The following is a 13,617-nucleotide window of genomic DNA, read 5'->3' on the forward strand; positions in this document are numbered from 1 at the left end:
GGCTCTGCCCCATCTATGCATTCACCAGCACTTCTGCACTGTGATATACAAGTATACCAGATGTCTGTTATTTTTATATTTTCAATGACAGAATGGATTAACAGCCAACAGCAAAGAAACGAATTGGTAGTTACCAGGGATGTAAAAGTGTAACCGTTTAAACGGTAATCAGCTATTCAAGCGTTTTAAACAGCTGATTACCATTTAATCAGAGCAGCGGAGGGGAGCAGCAGCTGGGCAGCTCTCGTTTGGTGGGGAAGCGCAGAACCCAGTGCGGGGGTAGCTGCAGCTAGGCAGGCGCGGAACCCAGCTGGGGACCAGCCGCACCTGGGCTCAGCTCCCTGCAAGCGGCGGGGAGCCCAGTGCTGTGGGGTGGAAAGCTGCAGCTGAGCTCGGCTCCCTTAGAGCGATGGGGGTGAGCTGCAGCTGGGCTCGGATCCCCGGGAGCAGTGTGGAGCAGGAAAGGGGAGTGAGCTGCAGCTGGGTGCAGCTCCCGGCCAGGAATTTTGGTATTAAAGATATTTAACAACTCCATCCCTGGTGAGGATGCACTTCACCAACCCAAGGAGGGTGGTGTGGACATCAGCCAGTAATTACTGCAGTAATTACTGCGGTGGCTGTAAGTCAACATATGTCATGTCAACTTTTTTGAGTGTAGACAAAGTCTAAGAGCGTCACTGCTAAATACAAGGTGGAACAGATTGTTTAGCATAAGTAGTTAACACGTATTTCAAGGGAACCTTCAAAGTGAAGTGGCCTGTTAACACCCCTCCAGGGAGGGAAAAAAGGATTATATTTTGTTGTAATAACCCAGTGTCCATTCAATCCATGATTTTTAGTGTCTAGCAAAGTTATGAATTTAAGCTACCAGGCTTGACTTTTAAAAGTGTTGTGCAGATTAAAAAAGAATAGGTAAAGAAATAGATAAGAAATGAACCTATGCCCCTTGGGCTACACCAGCTTTGTACAGCACCTAGGTCCTGATCCATGTCTAGGACCCCTAGGAACTATGGTAATACAAATTATTATTGATATGTCTAAGTTATTATACATAAGGCCCTACTTAGCTTGCGATATTGTGGAAATGGTAGATTCTGCAATACTAAGCTTCCACCATAATTTTGATACAGGATGCCCCAGCCACCCTGGAAGCCCCCACTGTCAGTCACAGGCCCCCACTCTCAGCCCCGGGTGGCCGACAGCAGAAAAATGTGGAACGTAATAATGACTTTATTGCTGTTAGTGATAAGGTCTGTTATTACTTTTCTGCAATTTTCCATGGCTTGTCCACAACTCAGCAGCAATTTTTTGACAATCATCCTGCAATTCAAGTAGAGCCTTAATTATACATCTATTTATGGGATGTAGCTTATTACCTTCCCCCATCTGGGCAGCCAGATCTGCTGGTCAATGCATGAGAGAGCTGAGGATAAGAGAGTCTAGAAAACAATATGCAATCATAGATGATCACAACTGAAGCACCTATTATGAAACTATAATTGGCTTATGTTTCCTACTAATCCTCTGGACAATATGCTTTAGCTGTATATTTGTGACACTATGCACGATTTACCCTGCAGTCACGGCAATATGGCCTAGCTATGTTTACTATACTTGTTATTCTGTGTGGCCTGTGTTTGTCTATTGGCACTAGGACTCAGTACATCACTGCACACACTGCATAGTCTCATCTGTAGAGTGCAGTTTGTTTTTCTTATGAATAAAGGCTAGCTCAAACCAAAACCTTGCATTGGAACAAACCTAGATTTAAAGAAACTTTGGATACAAATGTGGCATCTTATGGTTCAGGCCTCTTTCTATCCATTGACACTCTAGCCTCCATAATTAACTTTCACTTTGGCTCTGCAGCTCTCTTTATATCTATGGACTCTCTTGTTTCATATGGCTATACTGTCTGTCCTTTTGCCTCTATAGCTCATCAGTACTCGGCATACACTACTATACCACCCTTCTTTTGTTTGTGGATGTCCTTGACTTCATGGCCATGAGTTTTGGGGGTTTTTTTTGTTTTTTTTAACTGCCCAGGACAGATTTATTATAATCTCTTGCTTGCATTTGTAATGTGTATTCACGGGAAAGCATAGAACTTGTGGCATAGCCAATTTTGGAGTAAGTCTGTGTTTTTTCTTAAACTTTATTTTTAGCTGTAATCTTAATTTAGCTTTAATCATTTTCAGTAGAAATACATTGCTTGGGTGCATGAACAGTGATGTGGTTTTCAAATCAATCTGCACTCATACAGAGAATAACAGCACAAATCACTTAAGCATGTGCTTAACTTTAAGCATGTGAGTAGTCTGATTTATTTAATTCCATAAAAGGGCATGCAGGGAATGTTGTTATATATTTAAGTAAAATGAGCTATTAATATGTGCAGTGGCTGGTGGAGAACAATAGGTGTTATAGTGACAATGGTTCATTGTCGTCTCGCCCATGAGCAACATACAATCAACCAGTAGCCAAATCTTTATATTTGTAACTGCATATAGCCTGTTGGTGAACTTCTCCCCTAAGGAAGTATACCAATGACTGGAGTAATAGGAAATGTAAGTGTTAATAAGTCTCTCCAAAAGCAATTCAGTGTGCCCTGAGAGCGAAACAAAGCTTCTTGTAAACAATCTTGAACAACCTTCAAAATATAATAAATAATTCCTTTATTGGTGCATACAGCTCGTTGGATTAAATCTTTCTTACTCTTGGGTAATCAATAAGGTAAGGATACTTGAATTTATATTGAAGGTAATATTCCTAATGATATTTATTGACAAAGGTTTGCAGTTTATGTCCATCATATTAGCTTTCTCTTTGGATTTTTTGGCATTTTCTGAAATAATTTAGGACAGCATTTTGATAGCATTTCTTATAAAAGATAAGTCATTATGAATACGAAATTAATTTTCAGTGGTTTTGCTTTAACCTCAACACATGCAGATTTTAATTGTATAGACAATTTACTTCATCGGTGACAACTCAAGTTCCTTTTTCAATTATATACAGGGAACTAATACTACTGGTATAAGTGTTTGCTTGTGACATTTCAAGTTCAGAATAATTATTTTCAAGATTACAAATTCTTGTGAAAGGATAAAACAGAATTACACATAGGCCATGACCTGCATGTCAATTCATCAATAATATAATTCTAATCTAATTACATTTCACCAATTTTCTTTTTTTTTTTAAATGTTATCTTTACAGGTCCTCCTAGTCCAGTTGCATATTCCTCCAATGAAGAATGTATACATTAATTGCTCATTTTTCCCATAAAACAAACACCAAGAAAACTAAATCACATAACAAGACTTGCCATCACAAGCAGGCAAACATACTTGGCTTGCTAAAAATACATGCATATAGAAAACAACTCCATAATCTTCAGTGTGAATACTGTATGCAGATACATATATATACATAGTGTATACATAGTATGCAGATGAGTCATTAAGTTCATCTAGCTGATATCTAAGAATACCCATACTAGGTCAGACCAATAGTCGATCTAGCAAACATTTTGTTTTTCTGACTCTTTGCCAAAGGATCCTCTGTCATCCTTTGGCAAAGAGTCCCACATGTTAACTGTGTATTGTGTGAAGTGGTAATTCCTTTTGTTTATTTTAACCCTGCTGCCTATTAATTTCATTGGGTAACCCTGGTTCTTGTGTTATGTGAAAGAGTAAATAATACTTCCTTATTCACATTCTCTACACCAGTCACAATTTTATAGACCTCTATCCTACGCCCCCTTAGTCTCCTTTCCTAGATGAAAAGTCCCAGTCTTTTAAATATATCCTCATACAGAAGTTGCTCCATATCCCTAATAACTTTGTTCTCTGTACTTTTTTTTCTAATGTATCTTTTTTGAGATGGGATGACCAAAACCTGCACACAGTATTCAAGGTGTGGGTGTGCCATAGATTTATAGGTGGGCATTGTGATATTTTCTGTCTTATTATTTATCCTTTTCCTAATGTTTCCTAATATTCTGTTAGCTTTTTGACTGCCTCTGCACATTGAGCAGATGTTTGCAGAGAACTATCCACAATGACCCCAAAATCCCTTCCTTGCGTGGTAACAGCTAATTTAGACCCCATTATTTTGTATGTATAGTTGGGATTATGTTTTCCAATGTACATTATTTATCTTTATGCACATTGAATTTCATCAGCCATTTGTTGCCCAGTAACCAAGTTTTGTGAGATCCCTTTGTAACTCTTGGCAGTCTGCTTTGGACTTAACTATCTTGAGTAATTATCTTTGAGTAATTTTGTATCATCTACAAATTCGGCCATCTTACTGTTTACCCCTTTCTCTAAATCATTTATGAATGTTGAACAGCACTGCTCCCATTCCTCAGGTGAGTAATAGGCAATTTTTCTGTGATAGCCTAGACATTTATTTCTTAGCTGTGCACGTGATGCATTTAGTATGAATTTTAGCAGTTCTAAAACCAAAATGTAGATCAAAACAAGGGTTTTGAAGGGAAAGAAACAGGAGCTAAGAGCTTTGCTTTTTGGAAATCCAAATTATGTATATATCTCACATGATATCATCCACTTTATTAAATATATACATCAGGAATTAGAGATTCTTAACAACCAAAAAGAGGAGTCAGATCCCCAACTGGTGTAAATAGCTATAGTTCGATTGACTACCTCCAGGCCGAAATATAAATTCTACACATTATTAACTTTTAAAATTTGATGGCTTATTTGATCACTCTACCCTTGTGGATTTGATTTGTTAGACTGGCAATTTTATTTATTTATTTATTGCCTTTCCTTTACAGGCTTTCGACTAAATTGTGGCTTTGTTCCCTGTTCAGTTCTGAGGAAGGGAGCTCAGTTGTGAGAGAGGAGGGAGACATAACTGTGAATGCTGTATTGCTTCCACAGATATTGTAAAAGAAGGGTGATATGTAGCCTTCCTTACCTCATGCTGTTACCTTAGCTTGACAGTGCTGTGAGCTATAGTCCCATCCTCCTCTAGCAAAACACACAGTCCAATCACCCGTGGATAGTTGACACTTCTGACAGCACTACAGGCACCAGCTGAATTCCCTAATGATAACCACCAAATCATGGCTATCTCTTGCCTAGGTGCACACTGTAGGGAGTGGGAGGTGAAGGGACTCTTGCATCCTCTTTCCATTCTGGCAGACCCATACAGTTCCAACCATAATTTGCTCTTTATTATTTATGCTTCCATCTGTATTCAGCGATTTCTGTAGAAGACACTTTTCCACTTACTTGAGAAATTTAGATCTAGAAAGAGGCAAAGAGAGTCCTACCTAATGTTCTGCTTAGAATTATTAAGACTATTTCCTTTTTAATGCTGATTGTAATCAGTCCAGATTCTCTCTTTGGTAAATGAAGAGGCAGTAAGAAAGATCTATAAAAACCCAGAAAATCAGGTGGGCTTGATCTTTATACATCTCATACACACAGAGTGTACTTTCCTATACTTGACTTGGTCAGTGGAGAAGAGTTGTTGTTCATTCTCAAATAGACATTTACGATGATAGTTAAGCTTTTAAAACTGTGCAAATGGCTCTGTGGGACTTTCTATAAAATCTCTAAGGAAAAGCAACAAACATCTTTTATGTCCATTAGAGGGCACATAGATAATGTTTGCCACTCACAAGAATAAAAATGTTAAATTGAAAGAATATTGCAAGTGGCAATATAATCATAATCTTTAAGTGTAAGGAACACAGGCAATGAAGACCTGCTTTGGAAAAAAATAAGAATCAACCTATACCTTAGTCTGAAACTATTAGCAAACTTTCTGGTGTGTCTATTTTAATTACCTTTTCATCATTATGTGCCTTTGAACTTTCTGGTCCTGGCCAGACTGGAAATGAAGCTCTAAAAGACCCTGTGACTGTATTATTTCCAGCCTGACTGAAAAGAGGAAGTACAAAAAAAAAAAAAAAAAAAAAAAAAATGTGCAGGAGCCTGTTTTTGAGAGATTTCCAACCTGGTTTGCCAGACTTAAGGTGTCTGATACATTTGGATAAGGTTCAGATAACTCCCCATTATGAAGCTGCAAAGGACAGGATTTGTTGTCATTTACACTGGTTTTACACCAACTTAACTGATGGCTTAATGGATGTATCCTAATTTTTCACCAGCATACAAGACATCAGAATCAGGCCCTGAAACTTAAGATTCATCCATTACAAGAAACTATTAATTGATTACCCCCTATCACCGCAGAAATCGTCAGTTTCTGAGCAATGAGTACAGTTGGGTACAATTTTTTCAGTGAATAATTTATTTGCTGAAAAAGGCAGTTTTGATCAACCAGAAAGTGTTCATGAATTCATGTCGAGTTCACCTAATATTTAGATTTTTCATTTCAGTCAAAACTGTTTCAGAAAGTGCTGAAACAAATTTTTGTTTCAACCCCAGTTAATTTTTTTCTTTAGATTTCAGGCATTTTGACAGAAACAAAGGAGGATTAGATTCACAAGACCCCCAGGGGGTGGGGAGAGAGAGGAAGAGGTCATACCTTATAATCTTTAGCACAATTGTCAAGGTACTCCCCTAAGGTGAGAGACACCTAGGTTCAGCTTTATCACCCCCTCTGCCTGATATGGAGAAGGGATCTGAATTTGGGTCTCCCACATTGCAGAAGAGTATCCTAGCCAATTGGGTATAGGATATTTGGGCATGGGAGTCTGCCTGTCCTGTTGAAGCTTTTCCACTTTGTAGAATAATTAAATAGTCATTACAGTAGGCACCTGAACTTGGCTCTTCCACATTCCAGGTGAGGGCCCTAGCCACTGATCTATAAAGTCATTCTCATTCTCTTTCCCTTGCCCAATGACTATTCATCATCATTTATAGTGTCATTTCATAGTTATTTGGCTAAGAGAGTATCCTAACTACTGGGCTAACAGCAAAAGGGAGGATCCTTTCCTGCTCATTCCTCCTCCTCCTCTTCTTCCCCTGGCATTTTGTGAATCTAGTCCTCCTTTGCTTTTGTCAAAGGACAACAGTAAGGCATGCCATTACATGCCCCCGTAGTTATCCTGTATTGCCCAATACTTGTCACCTTGTTCAGAGTTACGTGCTCATGGGATGAAGGATTCTGTCCTAATGTTGTGAAAGAGCATTAGGCCTATAAAATTCTGTTTTAAAGTTTTACTCTCATGGCTCAGTGTGAACAGAATACTTTGATGGATTGACAGCCTTATGAAGTATAGTTAAAAAAGCACATTATTCCCTGTCATACAGTACTGTTTATTATTCTTGGTCTTAAAAAAAGATCAAAAAAAGAGGAAAAAAATCAAGAAGAGTTGCACCAAAAAACCCACTTTCTTTATGGCTTAAAAACAACCCTCAGATTATTTGTGAATTTCAGCTGTGACAAATTGCAACAACAGATTATAATTAAACTCCCTAGAAAAAGGATCACAGAAATCTACTGTCAACATATATTTTGATTCATAGCAATATTAATAACAAAATGCACTAACTCGCAGAAGGGACTGCAATATATGGTTGGGTTGTTTTAACCAACATGCTAAAATGAAATTTTAAAAAGATTTTCACTTGTTTAATGCAGTTAATGGTTTACTTTTTTATTGCTATTTATAGTCCAATGGCTCTTTCTCGATTGTTCTATAATCATCCATATTTTGAGGGTCTTTTGGCTATAATGAGCATCAATTTTATCCGTTATGTCCTTCACTGGGAAAAATATCCTGCATATTTATAATGATGGACTTGAACCATTATGGCTTTTCCATCTCTATATTAAGAATATGGAAATCAGATTATAATTTATTAACAGCTTCTATTAATATATTTCTCTTTGTCTCAATGTACATTTTAGGTTTTCCATAAAAAACACATACTTTAATAAAATTGCAATGCACATCAGCCAGAGGGCTACATTCATTCATTTTAAAAAATGAAGAGCTTCCATTATCTGTTCCCATGTGACCCAATGGATCCTCCCTCCTCTCCTCAGTTCAGTGCATCTTGAGGATAAGAAGAAATAGAAACAGATATGGCTGTCATTCACACACTGAAGGCACTGCAAACCTTTCCTCTTCACTAACTCCCTGCACAATCCCATAATCAGTGAACAAAAGTTGAGAAGATGAAAATCTGTGCAGCTCCAGATGAAAGAGTAATTGCCCAATCCTATGCGACCTCTGAGAATGAAAGTGATCTGCCTATCCCTTCTAAGACTTACAGAAACATCAATGTTGCCTTTAGATCAATAGTGTTGCAGGCAAGTAATGGATCTACAAAAATCAATACAGGCTCTAGAACTTTATCCCTCACCACAAGGAGATTGGCCACCTGTTCTCTCAGTGCAAAATTGAAGTCAAAGATCAGGGGGGGGGGAATCCAGATCTTGCAGCAGGTTTTTGCAAGAATTTCAGTAATCTTCTGTAAAGGTGGGAGATTTGATAGGAAACAATAATTAGGGAGATTGCTCATGTCAGGCAATGACTTTTGGAGCAAGGTCCTAACATTAGAGGTTCTTTAAGATAAGATGGTATTCTCCCCTCCCTTTAGGAGACACTGACAGTGAATGCCAATAATGGTCTCGAAACCTCTCTATTGGCATTTGTTAGTCAAGAAGGATAACTTCTAATTCATGGGTGGCAGCCTGTACATTCCTCAGCACCTCCAGAATTTATCACCAAAATTCAAGAAAATTACATTTACATAGAGCCAATAATCTTAGTCCTGATGTGATCCCGGTGTGCTTGCAGTTCCTCTATACGCTGGCAATCCCCAGATACCAAAATGGCTCGTTGGGACTATTGGATTGCCAGAGTAAATTAGTGTAGCACTCAGGCTGCAGTAACATATTCCAGGACACACAGCTAACCCAACAAATGGGAACTGCAAAACTGGCTTAAACCAACTGCCCACCCTATCCTTTTAAAGTTAAACAGTATGTTCCTTGATCGCAGCCAAGAATCATGGCCTCTGAGTTCTTCTTGATACTTAGCCCCTATCTTTCTTGAATATGGAAGATATTGCACTACCCAATTCAATGCCTAATCCGAATTGAATTGTGAGTTTATTGAATTGTTGAATTTATTTTGTTTTGAAGATGAAAAGTTACAAATATTCATAATCATGCAATTTCCAGGGCTGCGTTGTATGCTTGGATTCAAATATGAATACACAGGTGAAAATGTCCTGAAGTTATAGAGAATAGATATTAGGGACAATTTACATTTGGACATAAATATGAATAAATAATAAATATAGGCCAACCCAAACAAAAGAGCAGTTTATCACCCTATAATTGCCAATATACAGAGATTGTGCATAGGCTGAGCTGGCTGAATTTTGGAGGCTTAAACAATTCAAGTCAGCAAAAAAAAAAAAAAAGAACAAATAAACCTAATGGCTGTGAGATCTTCCAGTCCCTAGCTTCCTAGGCTTTAGAGCCTCCACTATCTCTAAGCACTGCACTTTTCTTGCAGCTTAATATGGGCTCATACTGTATGACCATTGAAATGTTTATATAGTATTTCTTAGTGTTCACTCACCTGGTTGCATAATTATAAAATTAATGTTAAGAACCTCTGTGTATAATAGATGTACAGTGGTATTGTGTGCCTTTCACGTTTATGTTCACCTGCTTTTACACTCAATATAGCAAAAGTTACCCTGATTCTTATTTTCTTTTCCTCTGAAGCAAGAGAGCCTCCAACAAACAGTTACAGAGGATTTTGCAGCAGGAATAAGCATCTGATATCCATCGAACAATTACTATATACGGTGTAAAATTTCCAGCTCCTTGGGGGTGGGGAGGGAGTTTAACTTTCACAAAGCCATTATCCTAAAGCACATTATGCTTCACTGCAATGTCATGCTTAGCACTGTTTGCGTGAAGGGTTGCTATGACATACAGGAGGGAACCCACCTGATGTAACTATTGCATTGAGAGGTGCTAGTTGTCTTTTTTTCCCCTCCTTTCCCCAACAGCTTACAAAAATTTTAATGAATCACTGAAGACCCCACATATTTAAAACTTGTACACTTGTGTTCATTACATTGCCCTGAATGAAAAAACCAATTTACAGTGCCTGATTCATCTATCTTAAGATGCATATGCCATCCTTACACAACCAACAAAAGCAGTTGGTGCTGGGAAAGGAGAGTTTGGGCCAACCCATTCAGTAAGCTTATGTTTAACAAAGCTGAAATCTTAGCTGATGTGTAATTTTTAAAAAGAACTGCAATGCAGATAGAGCCTGGTTGTGTAAACTGCAGGGGCGCTGGACCATGTGCTGATTGAGTAAGTGCAGAAAATCTAATTTAAACCAAGTTGGCAATTATAGTCACATAATTAGTTATTACCTGTTTCAGATTTGTCTATAGAGATATTTATCTTTCTCCCCTAAATTTCCATCAAAGGCTGGGTCACTCCTATTCTTAAGTTGCTTTACAAGTTTGGCATTTTATTAGTGGAAAACTAAAGCCTTCCTGGGATTTGACTCTTATTACTCAAGCCATGATCAGACAGAACAGAACACAGTAAATCCACCCCAATATTTTCAGCAGGGAAACCTTTATTGTAAGGCTTCTTTTATTGTAATTTGAAACCTGTCTGATTATGCTGGATAGCTAATGTCTGTTTGTAAGGGTTAGATACAAAGGCCATTTCATTTTTATTATTCAAATGTTTGCATCCTGTCAGGGCTGAAAAACAACAGCGTGCATATTAACAAAGATGAAAATTTTCCTTTATCTGTAGAGGGAAATGATAAACTATCACCCTACTCCCATAAACACACAGTGATTCACAATTAACCTAGTTTGGTATGATCACACCAGAGTACTAAATGTGTCTGTGAATAAATGATTGATTGAATCCAGCTTTTTTTTTTTTTGCAAATTGTACAATTTCAACTAATTGTTCATTGTATGCATTTGATCTGTTGAATGTTTTGCATTAACTTCTCATTTTACAGATTGTTTGTAAATTCTTAGTTGAGATTAATATGCACAATTTGATATTTGAACTATATGGTCAACTAAGTCACATGACATTGTTTCTCTTCTATAATTGGATGGCTCACTTTTATAAGGAGGGTGACCATCAAAATAAGTCACTGAAGCTTTGATTCTCTCAAGTAGAAGTCTTTTGGGGAAAAATAGGAGATAGATAATACTAAGGAATTTTAGATAATAGGTACACAACAGAAAAACCTAAGACAGCTTCCTCCATGTGAAAAGGCAGAAGAGATTTCCTTTATGCCAAAACCCGCAGAACGTGCAGACAGGAAGTTCTGCATTTGCAAACCATTTATCTCCTCTCCTGCTCTCTCTTCCCCTCATCACACATGCAGAGCTCTGAGACATCACCTTCTTGGTTCTTTTCATGCCTGCTATTCTAGAGAGCAAGACCCTTGAAGTTGCTCTTAAACCCAAGCCTTCCACATCACAACAGATTTTATCACATCAAATGAAACATTGATGACCATATATTTTATTTTGCAAATAGAATCTTTGCAATAAGCAGTTCTGATCAACGGTGATAAAACACATCAGTAGGTTATTATGTAACAAAGCCTTTAAAGATTTAGGAGTGAAAGGTTGTTGTGCAGAAAGTTGTTAAGATCTGGAAAACCTCCAGAGAGAAGATTGAGCCACACATCTGCTGGTGGCATGTTGCTACTCCTCTGCAACTGAATATACCACTCCCTCCATGCGGATGAATATGGAGAAGAGCATGGTTTGGGATGAGAAAGGGAAAGGCAGCTACAAAGAGCCCTTCCAGACATGATTCTCTCTCAGAAATGGCTAGTGTAGCTTAGTTTTTCTCTTCCTCTGATCAAATTACTCCCTTCTTTTGGATCTCTGAGCAAATTACTCTCTGCTCTTGCATCTCCTCAGTCAGCACAGCTGGCAAGGAGATAATCCCTGTTTCAGGTGTCTCTGATGGCTCATCAATGCCCTCAATCAACATAAGCAGTAGTCCCCTTTTTCCACTACCATCAGCTGTGCCACATTTTAGTAGCTCACCTCCACTGTGCAAAATTCAGCCTCAACACTACAGCTTTTTACACACCAATTTTCATGTCCCCTTCAAGGAAGTTTACAGCCTTCAGAAGTCCTCCCTCATTCCCTCTCCCCAGCAATTGTGGACATAAACACTTTTTCAGGTGAAGGACATTTGGTTACACTCTCCTCTTCAACATACATTTCCCCTCTCCTGACTCTGGTCTCCTTAGAGTTGCTAGTTAGAAAATAACATTATGTCCTTGGATTTGCAAATCTGAGAAGGCCAGTTTGCATAGTTAGTAACTGGTGCCATTATGGAGCTGTCACTAGATATTTGCACTACAAACCATTATAATTAAGTGAAACTGAACTACAGATGGGGAAATTTGGATTAAATCTATTACTTTGAAGCAAGTTTTATGTGACTAAAAGCACATCCCCCTCAGCCTTTATGAACTTGTAAATATCAGTAGTTAGAGAAAAAAGCTGCTAAAAAAGGTATTAAAAGCCAATGCCTTAGTGCCCAAGCCTGACTCCCACTCTGGCAGCACACAGGGACAGAACACGATCTCAAACAGCCAGCCAGGGATTACCTTTGAAAAAGATGACTCATTCACCTCTATTTGGCTGGTCTGTTAGGAAGTCTTGCCTACAGCCAGAATCTTACAGGTTATAAAACATCAGTATAGAAAATAATCCACCACCTACATTTCTACAAGAGCTACTCTCTATTGGGCACTGTCTTCCCTTATAAAGCCAACTGAGTCAGATACGGGGTTTACAAACTCTCACCGGATGGAGCTATGCCTTGCTTCTTTTCCTTATTGACAATTTAAAGCAATTTACAAGTTGCTAAATGTTACTTCAACAGGGTCCTTATCCTCTAGTAATAATAAAAGTTCCCTTCTCAGCAATCTCCCTTGCCCCATAAAATACACTAGTAAACCATACCTTTTTTAAGGCCTTCTCTAATAGGTAATGGCTAGAATAACATTTACCTGGAATCCGGTTTTGAGACTTCCTCCCCTAGCAGCACTCACATTCCAAGGCCTTCTATTGTCCCTCACACAACCAACTCTAACAGGAAGGCCCATTTAGTGCCTCTATATATAACATCTCACCCTTTGCCCCCTCCCACCTTGAGCTCTAATTGGATCAAATCCTAGACTGACATTTTGAACTGCCTTTCATGAGGACTTCTAAACTGGTTTCAATAAACTATTAAGCATGCTTAGTAATTAACCCCATCCCATCCCCTTCTCTCTGTTTTTTAATATTGTTTTCCTTTGGACCCTTGTGGTTGAAACATATACTCTGCTCTGTGAACCAGTTGATCCCCAATATCCTTTCCATTATTCAGCTTCTGCTCTTCCTTACTTTGGACACATGAATTAAATTTACAATAGCCTTTTGGGGAGAATCTCCCACTGTTTTGCTTGCAGCTACACTACTGGTAGCAATTGTGAGACTACTAGTATAAAACAGCACATGGCCATTGCCTGGTGTTATTACCACAGCCTCATCTAGATTTGCTCTGAGCAAATTTAAATGACACATGCTATTAGATGGTCTATGCTAGCATTCCCACTTTTGCTACACTTCCTAGAGC

At 38.4% G+C, this 13,617-nt stretch overlaps 1 protein-coding gene across 1 annotated transcript in view; it reads right to left on the reverse strand.

Annotated features, from left to right (window-relative positions):
• Positions 1 to 13,075, reverse strand: part of CNTNAP4 (contactin associated protein family member 4) — a 438,417-nt gene extending 425,342 nt beyond the window's left edge. The window contains exon 1 of the mRNA XM_067569202.1: positions 13,007 to 13,075. The gene's annotated coding sequence lies outside the window, so the exon portion shown is untranslated. The remainder of the gene's footprint in view (positions 1 to 13,006) is intronic.
• Positions 13,076 to 13,617: the final 542 nt, after the last annotated feature.

This window comes from Emydura macquarii, unplaced genomic scaffold, assembly GCF_026122565.2.
Source record: "Emydura macquarii macquarii isolate MOO-44397 ecotype Brisbane River unplaced genomic scaffold, CSIRO-AGI_Emac_v2 contig_2897, whole genome shotgun sequence".
NCBI lineage: Eukaryota > Metazoa > Chordata > Testudines > Chelidae > Emydura > Emydura macquarii.